Here is a 15,803-nt window from a genome sequence, read left to right as displayed (position 1 = left end):
CCTCTGATCTCCCTGTTCCCACAGAGTAAGATGTCGGTCTGTCCTCAACCTTTCTGGACTTCTGTAGAAGCTTTCACGCCTGTTTTACAGCTTCCAGAACAAGAAAACATTCAGTTAATCGAAAGCCAACCCACAATCTCAGCCTGTCACCCATCCAGACAAGAGTGTAGTCACAGCAGGGAATCAAACAAGAAAAATGAAACAAAATCAGAAATAAATAAACGCTTAATGTTTGTTCATTAGGAAGTAAACCAGAAATAGGGGTCTCCCAGGATTCTGAGAGTGCCCTACTTGAGGAATTCTCTCTCCCTTCGATGTAACTATTAGTACTGTTGGGGCAAAGTAACTCGTGTGTCAAATCGTTTAAAGCAAAGTCGTCAGGAGAGGAGACCTTGAGCAATGAACTAGCTTTATTTGTTGCCATGGGGAGTTCCTCTTAGTTCAAAACAAAGTCTAATGTATTCTAATGTAATACAGAATGTTACAAGTCTTATGGTAAATCACAAGCCCCACTTTCCATTAATTATACAACTGAGGGGCAGTCGTAAGTTTCGCATACATTGTCCAGACCTACGTTTCTTAATGTCTACAAATCTGAATGTTATCTTATACTGCAGGTCCAGCTAGGCTCGAATTACCGATAAGGGACAGAGAGAACCAATCCATCATTCTATGAAGCAGCACAGTCTAATGGCCTGAGGAGCAGAGACAGCCCGCAGCTGCAAGGTCAGGCTATCAAAACAGAATTCCTTAGCCAGGGCTCAGACAGCATTATGTTAACAGGCTACATTTTTCTGCAAACATTGCTTTGTGAGAAAATGGCTTCCATGCAGTTTTATGAATTTTGTTCAAATTCTCCCACAATGCCTCCTTTTTTATTAAAAATCAGAGATTATGGGCATCAGCAAAAGAGGAATTATACCCAGAGCCAGGGGTGGTGGTTGGAGATCAGACATATAGTCCTCGGGTTCAGTAAGGACAGGGGCAGAAGACTCCAGCAATTGGGAATCATCATCAGGGGTTTCATCAGGAATGGGAAATCTCAGCATCTGGGAGATCACTGGCGAGGAGGGCCACAACAGTGAACTGAGCCAAGCACAAGATTGTCTACAGGGTGACTTTGATTTCCAGTTAAGCAGTTCCAAAGGCAGGGGGAAAGAAAGCTGCAAGTTGCTCAAACTCCATAAGGTCTCGCTTGGTACGGGTTCGGGATGGATGGGGATAATGGGCACATACTCAGCAGCTGGAGTGGTTGACCTTCTGTGCATAAAGAAAAGTATTAAAGTGTAATTCCCGTTTACTAGAGGTTATCAGGCCCAATCAAACAGAGTTAGTGAAAGAAAGGTAAGAAAGAGTGTAGTGAAAGACAGAAAGATCAAATTAAAATTTACAAGTTAAACACACTTCAGCTCTTTTCCTAGCTGCTTTCTGAAAATCCAGGTGCCACCAAGTTTGTAACAGAGTATTAACCATTCCCTCCCTGCCCAAGTGTGTACAATAATGCACATAATCAACTAAAATAGGCAGCAGCAAAGAAGGAACACAAACCAGTCCAGCAGGGGTCACCCAGATTTTGGTTTGGGTGTGGAGGGAGTACCCTATTTGAGACCATAGTTTGTGTTCTTCAGCAGGGGCTTCCCCTGTGATTTCAGTGTCAGACCCAGGCGAATGTGCATTCAAACCAGATTACAAAGTGTTAACCTTTCTGCAAGCTGCAGGGTGTTGGCACTGAGGCAGTCTCTCCCTGTCAGTCTGTCTCTCTGCCCCCCTGCATGTGTGTCTTTCTCTCTCTCTGCCTGCCTGCGCCCTCTCTCTTTCTCTTTCTCTCTGCCTGCCTGCGCCCTCTCTCTCTCTCTCTCTCTCTCTCTCGCTGCCTGCCTGCATCCCCCCTCTCTCTCTCTCTGCCTGCCTGCATCCCCCCTCTCTCTCTCTGCCTGCCTGCATCCCTCTCTCTCTCTGCCTGCCTGTGCCCGTCTCTCTGTCTGCCTGCCTGAGTCCCCCTCTCTCTCTGCCTGCCTGCGCCCCTCTCTCTCTCTCCCTGCCTGCCTGCACCCCTTTCTCTCTCTGCCTGCCTGCGTCCCTCTCTCTCTGCTTGCCTACATGTGCCCCCCTCGCTCTCTGTCTGCTTCCACCCCTCTCTCTGCCTGCCTGCTCCTCTCTCTTTCTCTCTCTCTCTGCCTGCACCCCTCTCTCTCTCTCTCTCTCTCTGCCTGCCTGCACCCCTCTCTCTCTCTCTCTCTCTGCCTGCACCCCTCTCTCTCTCTCTCTGCTTGCCTGCCATCCACCGCTCACTGCCTGCCTGAGCCCCTCTCTCTCTGCCTGCCTGCTCCTCTCTCTGCCTGCATCTCTCTCTCTCTCTCTCTCTCTCTTTCTCTCTCTCTCTCTCTCTCTGCCTGCGTCTCTCTCTCTCTCTCTCTGCCTGCGCCCCTCTCTCTCTCTCCCTGCCTGCCTGCGCCTCTCTCTCTCTGCCTGCATGCGCCCCTCCTTCTCTCTCTCTCTGCCTGCCTGCACCCCTTTCTCTCTCTGCCTGCCTGCGTCCCTCTCTCTCTACCTGCCTCCCTCTCTCTCTACCTGCCTGCGTCCCTCTGTCTGCCTGCCTGCACCCTTCTCTCTCTACCTGCCTCCCTCTCTCTCTGCCTGCCTGCGCCTCTCTCTCTCTGCTTGCCTGCATGTGCCCCCCTCGCTCTCTGTCTGCTTCCACCCCTCTCTCTGCCTGCCTGCTCCTCTCTCTTTCTCTCTCTCTGCCTGCATCTCTCTCTCTCTCTCTCTCTCTCTGCCTGTGTCTCTCTCTCTCTGCCTGCGTCTCTCTCTCCCTGCGTCTCTCTCTCTCTGCCTGCACCCCCCTCTCTCTCTCTCTCTGCCTGCCTGCACCCCTCTCTCTCTCTCTCTGCTTGCCTGCCATCCCCCGCTCACTGCCTGCCTGAGCCCCTCTCTCTCTCTCTGCCTGCCTGCACCCCTCTCTCTCTGCCTGCCTGCGCCTCTCTCTCTCTCCCTGCCTGCCTGTCTGTGCCCCCTCTCTCAACCTGCCTGCGCCCCTTCTCTCTCTCTCTCTGCCTGCCTGAGTCCCCCTCTCTCTCTGCCTGCCTGCACCACTCTCTCTCCCTGCCTGCCTGCACCCCTCTCTCTCTCTGCCTACCTGCGCCTCTCTCTCTCTCTCTCTCTCTCAGCCTGCCTTCCTGCGCCCCCTCTCTCTCTCTGCCTGCCTGCACCCCCCTCTCTTTCTACTCCCTCTGCCTGCCTGCACCCCGCTCCCTCTCTCTGCCTGCCTGCACCCCCTCTCTCTCTGCCTGCCTGCGCCCCTCTCTCTCTCTGCCTACCTGCACCTCTCTCTCTCTCTCAGCCTGCCTTCCTGCGCCCCTCTCCCTCTCTCTGCCTGCCTGCACCCCCCTCTCTTTCTACTCCCTCTGCCTACCTGCACCCCTCTCCCTCTCTCTGCCTGCCTGCACCCCCTCTCTCTCTGCCTACCTGCGCCTCTCTCTCTCTCAGCCTGCCTTCCTGCGCCCCTCTCCCTCCCTCTGCCTGCCTGCGCCCCTCTCCCTCTCTCTGCCTGCCTGCCTGCCTGCCAGCGCCCTCTCTCTCTCTCTCTGCCTGTGCCCCTCTCTCTCTCTTTCTGCCTGCCTGAGCCCCTCCTTCTTTCTCTCTCTGCTTGCCTGCACCCCCTCCTCGCTCGCTGCCTGCCTGCACCCCTCTCTCTCTCTCTCTCTGCTTGCCTGCACCCCCTCCTCGCTCGCTGCCTGCCTGCACCCCTCTCTCTCTCTCTCTCTCTCTGCTTGCCTGCCATCCACCGCTCACTGCCTGCCTGAGCCCCTCTCCCTCTGCCTGCCTGCACCCCTGTCTCTCTGCCTGCCTGCTCCTCTCTCTCTCTCTGCCTGCATCTCTCTCTCTCTTTCTTTCTCTCTCTCTCTCTGCCTGCGTGTCTCTCTCTCTCTGCCTGCGTCTCTCTCTCTCTCTCTGCCTGCGTCTCTCTCTCTCTCTCTCTCTCTCTCTCTCTCTCTGCCTGCGTCTCTCTCTCTCTCTCTCTCTCTCTCTCTCTGCCTGCGTCTCTCTCTCTCTCTCTCTCTGCCTGCACCCCTCTCTCTCTCTCTGCCTGCCTGCACCCCTCTCTCTCTCTCTCTGCTTGCCTGCCATCCCCCGCTCACTGCCTGCCTGAGCCCCCCTCTCTCTCTCTCTCTCTCTGCCTGCCTGCACCCCTCTCTCTCTGCCTGCCTGCACCTCTCTCTCTCTCTCTCTCTCTGCCTGCACCCCTCTCTCTCTCCCTGCCTGCCTGTCTGTGCCCCTCTCTCTCAACCTGCCTGAGCCCCTCTCTCTCTCTCTCTGCCTGTCTGCACCCCTCTCTCTCTGCCTGCCTGCGCCTCTCTCTCTCTCCCTGCCTGCCTGTTTGTGCCCCTCTCTCTCAACCTGCCTGAGCCCCTCTCTCTCTCTATCTGCCTGCCTGCACCACTCTCTTTCCCTGCCTGCCTGCGCTCCTCTCTCTCTCTCAGCTTGCCTACGACCCCCTCTGTCTCTCTGCCTGCCTTCCTGCGCCCCCTCTCTCTCTCTGCCTGCCTGCACCCCCTCTCTTTCTACTCCCTCTGCCTGCCTGCGCCCCTCTCCCTCTCTCTGCCTTCCTGCCTGTCTGCGCCCCTCTCTCTCTCTCTGCCTGTCAGCGCCCTCTCTCTCTCTCTCTTTCTCTGCCTGCCTGCGCCTGCCTCTCTTTCTCTCTCTCTCTCTCGCTCTCTCTTTTTCTCTCTCTCTCACTCTCTCTCTCTCTCTCTCTGCCTGAGCCCCTATATCTCTCTGCCTGCCTGTGCCCCTCTCTCTTTCTCTCTCTCTCTGCCTGCCTGTGCCCCTATCTCTCTCTGCCTGCCTGCGCAACTCTCTCTGCCTGACTGCGCCCTCTCTCTTTCTCTCTCTCTCCCTGCCTGCCTGCGCCCCTCTCTCTCTCTGCCTGCCTGCGTCCCTCTCTCTCTGCCTGCATCTCTCTCTCTCTCTCTTTCTCTCTCTCTGCCTGCGTCTCTCTCTCTCTCTCCCCCTTCTGCCTGCCTGCACCCCTCTCTCTCTGCCTGCCTGCGCCTCTCTCTCTCCCTGCCTGCCTCTCTGTGCTCCTTTCTCTCAACTTGCCTGCGCCCCTTCTCTCTCTCTGCCTGCGCCCCTCTCTCTCTCTCTCTCTGCCTGCCTTCGTCCCCCTCTCTCTCTCTCTCTCTGCCTGCCTGCACCCCTCTCACTCTCCCCCTGCCTGCCCACGCCCCTCTCACTCTCCCCCTGCTTGCCTGCGCCCCTCTCACTCTCTCTCTGCCTGCACCTCTCTCTCTCTCTCTGCCTGCCTGCACCCCTCTCTCTCTCTCTCTCTCTCTCTCTCTCTCTCTGCCTGCACCCCTCTCTCTCTCTCTCTGCCTGCACCCCTCTCTCTCTCTCTCTCTGCTTGCCTGCCATCCACCGCTCACTGCCTGCCTGAGCCCCTCTCTCTCTGCCTGCCTGCTCCTCTCTCTGCCTGCATCTCTCTCTCTCTCTCTTTCTTTCTCTCTCTGCCTGCGTCTCTCTCTCTCTGCCTGCATCTCTCTCTCTCTCTCTCTCTGCCTGCGCCCCTCTCTCTCTCTCTCTGCCTGCCTGCGCCCCTCTCTCTCTCTCCCTGCCTGCCTGCGCCTCTCTCTCTCTGCCTGCATGCGCCCCTCCTTCTCTCTCTCTCTGCCTGCATGCGCCCCTCCTTCTCTCTCTCTCTGCCTGCCTGCACCCCTTTCTCTCTCAGCCTGCCTGCGTCCCTCTCTCTGCCTGCCTGCACCCCTCTCTCTCTACCTGCCTCCCTCTCCATCTACCGGCCTGCATCCCTCTGTCTGCCTGCCTGTGTCCCTCTCTCTCTACCTGCCTCCCTCTCTCTCTACCTGCCTGCGTCCCTCTGTCTGCCTGCCTGCACCCTTCTCTCTCTACCTGCCTCCCTCTCTCTCTGCCTGCCTGCGCCTCTCTCTCTCTGCTTGCCTGCATGTGTCCCCCTCGCTCTCTGTCTGCTTCCACCCCTCTCTCTGCCTGCCTGCTCCTCTCTCTTTCTCTCTCTCTGCCTGCACCCCTCTCTCTCTCTCTCTCTCTCTCTCTCTGCCTGTGTCTCTCTCTCTCTGCCTGCGTCTCTCTCTCTCCCTGCGTCTCTCTCTCTCTGCCTGCACCCCCCTCTCTCTCTCTCTCTGCCTGCCTGCACCCCTCTCTCTCTCTCTCTCTCTCTCTCTGCTTGCCTGCCATCCCCCGCTCACTGCCTGCCTGAGCCCCTCTCTCTCTCTCTGCCTGCCTGCACCCCTCTCTCTCTGCCTGCCTGCGCCTCTCTCTCTCTCCCTGCCTGCCTGTCTGTGCCCCCTCTCTCAACCTGCCTGCGCCCCTTCTCTCTCTCTCTCTGCCTGCCTGAGTCCCCCTCTCTCTCTGCCTGCCTGCACCACTCTCTCTCCCTGCCTGCCTGCACCCCTCTCTCTCTCTGCCTACCTGCGCCTCTCTCTCTCTCAGCCTGCCTTCCTGCGCCCCCTCTCTCTCTCTGCCTGCCTGCACCCCCCTCTCTTTCTACTCCCTCTGCCTGCCTGCACCCCTCTCCCTCTCTCTGCCTGCCTGCGCCCCTCTCTCTCTCTGCCTACCTGCGCCTCTCTCTCTCTCTCAGCCTGCCTTCCTGCGCCCCTCTCCCTCTCCCTGCCTGCCTGCCTGAGTCCCCCTCTCTCTCTGCCTGCCTGCACCACTCTCTCTCCCTGCCTGCCTGCACCCCTCTCTCTCTCTGCCTACCTGCGCCTCTCTCTCTCTCTCAGCCTGCCTTCCTGCGCCCCTCTCCCTCCCTCTGCCTGCCTGCGCCCCTCTCCCTCTCTCTGCCTGCCTGCCTGCCAGCGCCCTCTCTCTCTCTCTGCCTGTGCCCCTCTCTCTCTCTTTCTGCCTGCCTGAGCCCCTCCTTCTTTCTCTCTCTGCTTGCCTGCACCCCCTCCTCGCTCGCTGCCTGCCTGCACCTCTCTCTCTCTCTCTCTGCTTGCCTGCACCTCCTCCTCGCTCGCTGCCTGCCTGCACCCCTCTCTCTCTCTCTCTCTCTCTGCTTGCCTGCCATCCACTGCTCACTGCCTGCCTGAGCCCCTCTCCCTCTGCCTGCCTGCACCCCTGTCTCTCTGCCTGCCTGCTCCTCTCTCTCTCTGCCTGCATCTCTCTCTCTCTTTCTTTCTCTCTCTCTCTCTCTCTGCCTGCGTGTCTCTCTCTCTCTGCCTGCGTCTCTCTCTCTCTCTCTGCCTGCGTCTCTCTCTCTCGCTCTCTCTCTCTCTCTCTCTCTGCCTGCGTCTCTCTCTCTCTCTCTCTCTGCCTGCACCCCTCTCTCTCTATCTCTCTGCCTGCCTGCACCCCTCTCTCTCTCTCTGCTTGCCTGCCATCCCCCGCTCACTGCCTGCCTGAGCCCCCCTCTCTCTCTCTCTCTCTTTCTGCCTGCCCGCACCCCTCTCTCTCTGCCTGCCTGCACCTCTCTCTCTCTCTCTCTCTGCCTGCACCCCTCTCTCTCTCCCTGCCTGCCTGTCTGTGCCCCTCTCTCTCAACCTGCCTGAGCCCCTCTCTCTCTCTCTCTGCCTGCCTGCACCCCTCTCTCTCTGCCTGCCTGCGCCTCTCTCTCTCTCTCAGCTTGCCTACGCCCCCCTCTCTCTCTCAGCCTGCCTTCCTGTGCCCCTCTCTCTCAACCTGCCTGAGCCCCTCTCTCTCTCTCTCTGCCTGCCTGCACCCCTCTCTCTCTGCCTGCCTGCGCCTCTCTCTCTCCCTGCCTGCCTGTTTGTGCCCCTCTCTCTCAACCTGCCTGAGCCCCTCTCTCTCTCTATCTGCCTGCCTGCACCACTCTCTTTCCCTGCCTGCCTGCGCTCCTCTCTCTCTCTCAGCTTGCCTACACCCCCCTCTCTCTCTCTGCCTGCCTTCCTGCGCCCCCTCTCTCTCTCTCTGCCTGCCTGCACCCCCTCTCTTTCTACTCCCTCTGCCTGCCTGCGCCCCTCTCCCTCTCTCTGCCTTCCTGCCTGTCTGCGCCCCTCTCCCTCTCTCTGCCTGTCAGCGCCCTCTCTCTCTCTCTTTCTCTGCCTGCCTGCGCCTGCCTCTCTTTCTCTCTCTCTCTCTCGCTCTCTCTTTTTCTCTCTCTCTCACTCTCTCTCTCTCTCTCTGCCTGCGCCCCTATATCTCTCTGCCTGCCTGTGCCCCTCTCTTTCTCTCTCTCTCTCTGCCTGCCTGTGCCCCTATCTCTCTCTGCCTGCCTGCGCAACTCTCTCTGCCTGACTGCGCCCTCTCTCTTTCTCTCTCTCTCCCTGCCTGCCTGCGCTCCTCTCTCTCTCTCAGCTTGCCTACGCCCCCCTCTCTCTCTCAGCCTGCCTTCCTGTGCCCCCTCTCTCTGTCTGCCTGCCTGCACCCCCCTCTCTTTCTACTCCCTCTGCCTGCCTGCGCCCCTCTCTCTCTCTCTGCCTGTCAGCGCCCTCTCTCTCTCTCTCTCTGCCTGCCTGCGCCTGCCTCTCTTTCTCTCTCTCTCTCTCTTTTTCTCTCTCTCTCACTCTCTCTCTCTCTCTCTCTGCCTGAGCCCCTATATCTCTCTGCCTGCCTGTGCCCCTCTCTCTTTCTCTCTCTCTCTCTCTCTCTCTCTGCCTGCCTGTGCCCCTATCTCTCTCTGCCTGCCTGCGCAACTCTCTCTGCCTGACTGCGCCCTCTCTCTTTCTCTCTCTCTCCCTGCCTGCCTGCGCCCCTCTCTCTCTCTGCCTGCCTGCGTCCCTCTCTCTCTGCCTGCATCTCTCTCTCTTTCTCTCTCTCTGCCTGCGTCTCTCTCTCTCTCTCCCCCTTCTACCTGCCTGCACCCCTGTCTCTCTGCCTGCCTGCGCCTCTCTCTCTCCCTGCCTGCCTGTCTGTGCTCCTTTCTCTCAACTTGCCTGCGCCCCTTCTCTCTCTCTGCCTGCGCCCCTTCTCTCTCTCTCTCTCTGCCTGCCTTCGTCCCCCTCTCTCTCTCTCTCTCTCTGCCTGCCTGCACCCCTCTCACTCTCCCCCTGCCTGCCCACGCCCCTCTCACTCTCCCCCTGCTTGCCTGCGCCCCTCTCACTCTCTCTCTGCCTGCGCCCCTCTCTCTCTCTCTCTGCCTGCGCCCCCCTCTCTCTCTCTCTCTCTCTGCCTGCCTGCGCCCCTCTCTCTCTCTCTCTCTCTGCCTGCACCTCTCTCTCACTCTGCCTGCACCCCCTCTCTCTCTCTCTCTCTCTGCCTGCCTGCGCCCCTCTCACTCTCCCCCTACCTGCCTGCGCCCCTCTATCTCACTCTGCCTGCGCCTCTCTCTCTCTCTCTGCCTGCCTGCACCCCCCTCTCGCTGCCTGCCTGCACCTCTCTCTCTCTTTTTCTCTTTCTCTCTCTCTCTCTGCCTGCGCCCCATCTCTCTCTGCCTGACTGCGCCCTCTCTCTTTCTCTCTCTCTGCCTACCTGCGCCACCCCTCTCAGTCTGCATATGCCCTTCTTTCTTTTTCTCTCTCTGCCTACCTGCCTGCGCCCCCTCTCTCTCTGCCTGCCTGCGCCCCCCTCTCTCTCTGCCTGCCTGTGCCCTCTCTCTCTCTCTCTGCCTGCCTGCACTCCCCCTCTCTCTGCCTGCCCCCCCCTCGCTGCCTGCCTGCGCCCCCTCTCTCTCTCTACCTGCCTGCACACCTCTCTTTCTCTCTGCCTGCCTGTGTCCCTCTCTCTCTCTCTGCCTGCCTGCACCCCCCTCTCTCTCTCTGCCTGCCTGCGCCCCCCTCTCTCTCTCTGCCTGCCTGCGCCCCCCCTCTCTCTCTCTGCCCGTCTATGCCCCCCTCTGCCTGCGCCCCTCTCTCTCTGCCTGCCTGCACCTCTCTCTCTCTGCCTGCCTGCGCCTCTCTCTGCCTGCCTGTGCACCCCCTCTCTCTGCCCGTCTATGCCCCCCCTGCCTGCGCTCCTCTCTCTCTCTCTCTGCCTGCCTGCGCCCCTCTCTCTCTCTGCCTGCCTGCGCCACTCCCCCTCTTTCTGCCTTCCTGCGTCCCTCTCTCTCTGCCTGTTTATGCCCCCCTCTGCCTGCGCGCCTCTCTCTCTCTCTCTCTCTGCCTGCCTGCGCGCCTTTCTCTCTGTAACACTCTTCAACTTTCTACATGTCTCAGTTCATAGTTGCCCAATGTGTCCTGTATGCCAAATTCATTCAAGTCTGGACGTCCTGAAGCGAGCAATTATACTTCAGATTTCTACTCACCAATTAAAACTAATGTTGTGCACTCAAACAGGTCGGGGGCATCTTGAAGCATGTCACGGACCTCAGTGTGGGTCCAGGGCTTATCAAATAAGGTTTCACCTCTCAAAACCCTGGGGCAAGCAAATTCATTATTACTAACTTTGTAAAGCACAAGTGCTCTCTGTCTCTCTCTCTCTCTGCCTGCGCCCCTATATCTCTCTGCCTGCCTGTGCCCCTCTCTTTCTCTCTCTCTCTCTGCCTGCCTGTGCCCCTATCTCTCTCTGCCTGCCTGCGCAACTCTCTCTGCCTGACTGCGCCCTCTCTCTTTCTCTCTCTCTCCCTGCCTGCCTGCGCCCCTCTCTCTCTCTCTTTCTCTCTCTCTCTCTGCCTGCATCTCTCTCTCTCTCTCTCTCTTTCTCTCTCTGCCTGCCTGCACCCCTCTCTCTCTGCCTGCCTGCGCCTCCAGACGCTAGGACCCTGTTGAGTTCTCTCACTAGTATCTTATGGCTGAGTAGGGAGAATTGTATCAACATTTCTAACAGCATTTTTGTCCCTGGCCAGCTTTCCTCTTTATTTTGGACACTCATCTCTCAAAGGATATCGACCGGTGACCTGAGAGGACCAGGGTATCTCCTGCCTGACTCGCCAACTGTGGGGGATGGAAATAAAGCCCCATGTCAGGAAAGAATTTGTTTATCAGGAAGCAGTACAGCTGCAAGGCCAACCGTCTCCGCTGAGCCTGGGAAACACAAGCTTTAGCAAGCAGGCACTAAGCTGAGATTCAAAATGGTTTCCAGGCTCTAATATGTGACAAAATGGCTGACCCAAATCTAACAATTCTCCCACATCATCGCAGGGAATAAAACAAGAAAAATGAAACCAAATGAGAAATAAATAGGGGATCGTGCTTAATGTTTGTTCATTACGAAGTAAACAAGAAATAGGGGTCTCCCAGGATTCTTATGGTGCCCTACTTGAGGAATTCTGTCCAACAAGTTTAAGTGGAAGCACTAGCTTTCCGAGTGCAGCTCCTTCATCAGTGGATTGTGGAATATAAAATTGTAAGACACAGAATTTATAGCAACAGTTTATAGTGTGATGTAACTAAAATTATATACTGAAGAAGACCTGGATTGTTTGTTAAGTCTCTCATCTGTTCGAATGACCATGATAGTTTCAGTTCTTTCAAATGTAAATCACAAAACCTTTTAAAATAGTTAAATCCTCAAGTGAACTTTACCAATTACTGTCGCGTCAGCCCAGATAATGTATTGAAAGTGTGAGCTCCCCTGTGTGAGACTGTCTGTGCCACAATGGTTAAACTGATTTACAGAATCTTGCATGGATTCATGCAGTTTTTGAGCAAAGACATAATTCTGCAAGTACGAATTCACCCAACTGGTGCGTGTGTGTGTGCATGTGTGTGCGTGTGTGTGTGTGTGTGGTGGGGGTGGGATGTATATTTGCAAATACATTCTATGTGCATTTTTTAAAGCAAAAATCTGCAGGCAGTCAATACATGTAATAGTTTGTAAATTTGACTTTGGAAATAGAACCAGTCTGACTCAAGATTGGGATACAGGCAGACTCTGACCTCACGCCTTTAATGCATTGTCTGGGTTGAGATGTGAGCTTTTGCTATAAAACCTTGTTATCTTGAGAAGGTGACAACAAGAAATTCTGGGATTTACATTGTAATGAGACCTGCAACCTATTTGAAAAGGTGGAAGATTTAACAATCCAGGTTTGTTCAATATACCAGTTCAGTGGCAGGACGCTGGAATGTTTTGCTCTAAATTGTGTCTTAGGATCTTATCCTCCACAACCACCCGATGAAAAGGTAGCACTCCAAAAGTTACTGTTTCCAAAGAAGTCTGTTGGACTACAGCCTGGAGTTGTGGGATTCTAGAATCTGGTTTCCATCATCTGCAGTCCTTGTTTTTACCTCATTGATTTTAACCCTACTATGAATCCTCTTGCAAGGATACCTGCCTTGAAGAAGTTTTCCTCCTCTCTCTATAAGAATCTCAGGCAGTCCCTCTCCCACTGCAACTCCTAGGTCATTTCCTCTGCCCTGAAGCTCTTCAACCATGTCCTGAAACAGACTCGCTACCACAGCCACATTTGCTTCGTCAGTACCTGCCTCCGTAACCAACTCATCCCACACGGACTCCGGACCACCTTTAAACCAGCAGAGTTCGGATCCGAACAGGCCATTCCACCCTCCTGTCTGACCTATCACCTTCATTCCCACCTCCATACTCTTTGCTACCTTCCCTCACACTCCTCCCTGACCTATCCCCTCCATCCCCACCCCCATTCACCTATTGTACTCTATGCTACTTTCTCCCCACCCCCACCCTCCTTCATTTATCTCTCCACCCTGCAGGCTCTATTTCTCATGAAGGGCTTTTGCCCGAAACGTCGATTTTCCTGCTTCTCGGATGCTGCCTGAACTGCATGCTTTTCCAGCATCACTCTAATCAAAAGTGGATTGGCCATGTTGAATTACCCATAGTGCCCAGGGATGTGAATGTTAGGGTGGATTGGCCATGCTAAATTACCCATAGTGCTGTGAGAAACGAACCCCACTTAATCAATAATTTTCAGTCTGAGTCAAAGAGTTCTGAAGCAGCACATTTATTCCAACATGTTGCAAGATGGGTGTCTGTATGAAGAGAGACATATCCGACAGTAAAATACAGAGCTTTTTATACTTTTCTGAGGGCTCTCTCGACACCCCTACACTGACCAATAAACCTATTATAAGTGTCTATTTCATTCTATCCCTTTATTTGGTTATTATTTGCGCCCGTTATTCCTTCATTTTGTAATTCCCTGCACCCAAGCCTAAGCCTTTCATACTTATTAATTACTTAACTTGTTTTTCTTTAAATCTGCCTTATTTGGCTGTCCTTGTTCAGTACAGCCTTCCTGTTATTTTGTCCAGTTCCTCTTATCTTATCTAACCGTCTGACTTCTGAGATCATCCTTTACTATCTTGATAGTCCAAAAAGCGGACCTACAAACTATGAGCTTATTTAGAGTGCCCCGCTGCCCTTTTTTTGTGGTCAGCTACAAATAATTTCTTAGCTTAAAACTATTTCTTAAAAGACCCTTAATATTCTTTAAAATCAACATACACCTGACAACCTGAAATTTATCTCTCTCAATCCCCACCCCCACCCTGCAGGCACTCTGCCTCTATTCCTGATGAAGGGCTTTTGTGCGAAACGTCGATTTTCCTGCTCCTCGGATGCTGCCTGACCTGCTGTGCTTTTCCAGTACCACTCTAATCTAAAGTGGATTGGCCGTGCTGAAATACCCATCGTGCCCAGGAAAGTGCAGGTTAGGGTGGATTGGCTCTGCTAAATTAGGCATAATGTGCAGGTTAGGTGCATTACTCAGGGTTAAATGTAGAGCAATGGGTGTGGGTAGGTAACCCTTGGGAGGTTCGGTGAGGCCGAGTGGCCTGCTTCCACACTGTGGGGATTCTCTTAAGGGAGGGGTGTTTTTGAAAAGTGTGTTCTCGTCCTCGTCTGCTGCAGGCACAGCGCATGCGCAGTGCGGTTTCCCTTTGTCGGTCATGCCCCATCCCCACAACCGTCACTTTTCCTCGCCCCGCCCCTAGTTCCTTTGTCACGTCACAACGCGGAAGTGGCCCTGTCAGTTTCAAAGTGAATCTCTCGCCCTATAGACGACTCTTCATCCTGGGAGAGAGACAGAGATGGGAGGAGGGGAAATTGGTCACTTGTAGCAACTGGAGTGAATGCAGGGAGGGAGCAGACTCCGCAAACTCCGGTATGTGTCTTAATTATCCGGGTGAGGAGGGACTGAAGAATAGAGATTGGGAACGGAGAAGGCTGGATATCTTTTCTGTTTTAATGTTTAAAATGCACCCGATTCCCACAAGTAAATGCAACAGGTACAAATACAGCACATGCAATGTTCCTCATTGCAGCTTCAAGCCGGTTTTGCATCCTCTGTTCTTCCTCCACCTTGCTCCAGCACATTCAGCTTCTTTCCCTCATTCACATTCTCCCCTTCCCCTGCCCCCGCCCTGATGTTCCAAGCTGACCCTCAAAAGATCGGTTTGTCCCTCCATTCTTTCCTGGTGGCGCCCATTACTCTTGTTTATTTCTTGCCTTACCCGGCCTTGTGCGTGAACAAAGTGTTAGCGTCTATCCTCTTTCACTGCCAGCTGCTTCCTTGCTTGCGAAAGCAACATTTCCTCCCATTTTTCGCCGACGCTGAGCCTTCTGACCTCTTTGATTTTTTTTTGTTTTGCAGAAGCAGGAAACAGATGCTTATAACTGTTTGTACGAGCATTATCTAGCTTAACCTACACCCCCTCCCCTCACAGCACCTTATCTGTTTGTCTGTAACATCTACCATTGTTTGCAGGCACATTTCATTCTTGTATGCACATTTTAGCTAATACAAAAGCAATTATATATTTCCTTCACATAGCTTTCATTCTTGTTAACTCCACTCTTGGCTGAAACAATTATACACTGGCGTTAGTTCATTGACCTTGCAGAAGCAATTATGGTTGCAGAAGTAACACTGCTTTACCTATATCCTACAGGGGTGACCCTACAACCTTGCATAAAATAATGTGGGGCATGGCGAGGGTAAATAGACAAGATCTTTGATCTGGGATTGCTCATAGGTTTATGGTGAGGGTGAGATTTAAAAGAAACCTAAGGGGCAACTCCTATATACAGAGGGTGGTGTGTGTAAAGAATGAGCTGCCAGAGGAAGTGGTGACTGCTGGTACAATTACAACCTTTAAAAGGTATCTGGATTGGTATATGTTGGGAAGCATTTAGAGGGACGTGGGCCAAGTGCTGGCAAATGGGACTAGATTGATTTAGGATATCTGGTCAGCATGGATGAATTGGACTGAAGGGACTGTTTCTGTGCTGTACATCTGTGATTCTGGCTTGCACTTAATGTTTGTCACATCTGTATGTTCAGGTTCTCCCTAGTGTTGGTGTTAATGCCTTGATGTCTTATTTTGCTCCCCACATTCTGGGGACATTAACCATTTCCTATCTGGTTGTTCTTATCTGGACTGCTATCCGGATCTTCGGATTTCTGGGATTGGTCAATAAACACACCTGGAAGTGACTCTTTTGTCAATCACACAAGCAATAGTTTATTCTTTGATACAGCCGGGTCAGTAGACTGTGATCAGCCCAGAAGGATTAGATTAGACTAGATTCCCAATAGTGTGGAAACAGGCCCTTCAGCCCAACCTGTCCACACTGACACTCCAAAGAGTAACCCACCCAGAACCATTTTCCCTCTGACTAATGCACCTAACACTATGGGCAATTTAGCACAGCCAATTCACCTAACATGCACATCTTTGGACTGTGGGAGGAAACCCACGTAGACACGTGGAGAATGTGCAAACTCCACACAGACGGTCACCCAAGGCTGGAATCGAACCTGGGACCCGGGTGCTGTGAGGCAGAAGTACTAACCACTGAGCCACTGTGCCACCCTAGGCTAAGTCAAAAATGCACAAGGACCTTGCGGGATCTGATTGGTTGTTACTATGTGATCATGCTCAATGTCTGACTCTAAACAATGTATATAAGTTCTATCCAAACTCTGTAAAAGTCGGCAGATTCTTCTGGCACTC

The sequence above is a fragment of the Chiloscyllium punctatum genome, chromosome 36 (assembly GCF_047496795.1).
Source record: "Chiloscyllium punctatum isolate Juve2018m chromosome 36, sChiPun1.3, whole genome shotgun sequence".
In the NCBI taxonomy this organism is placed as follows: Eukaryota; Metazoa; Chordata; class Chondrichthyes; order Orectolobiformes; family Hemiscylliidae; genus Chiloscyllium; species Chiloscyllium punctatum.
This window is presented reverse-complemented; position numbering follows the sequence as displayed.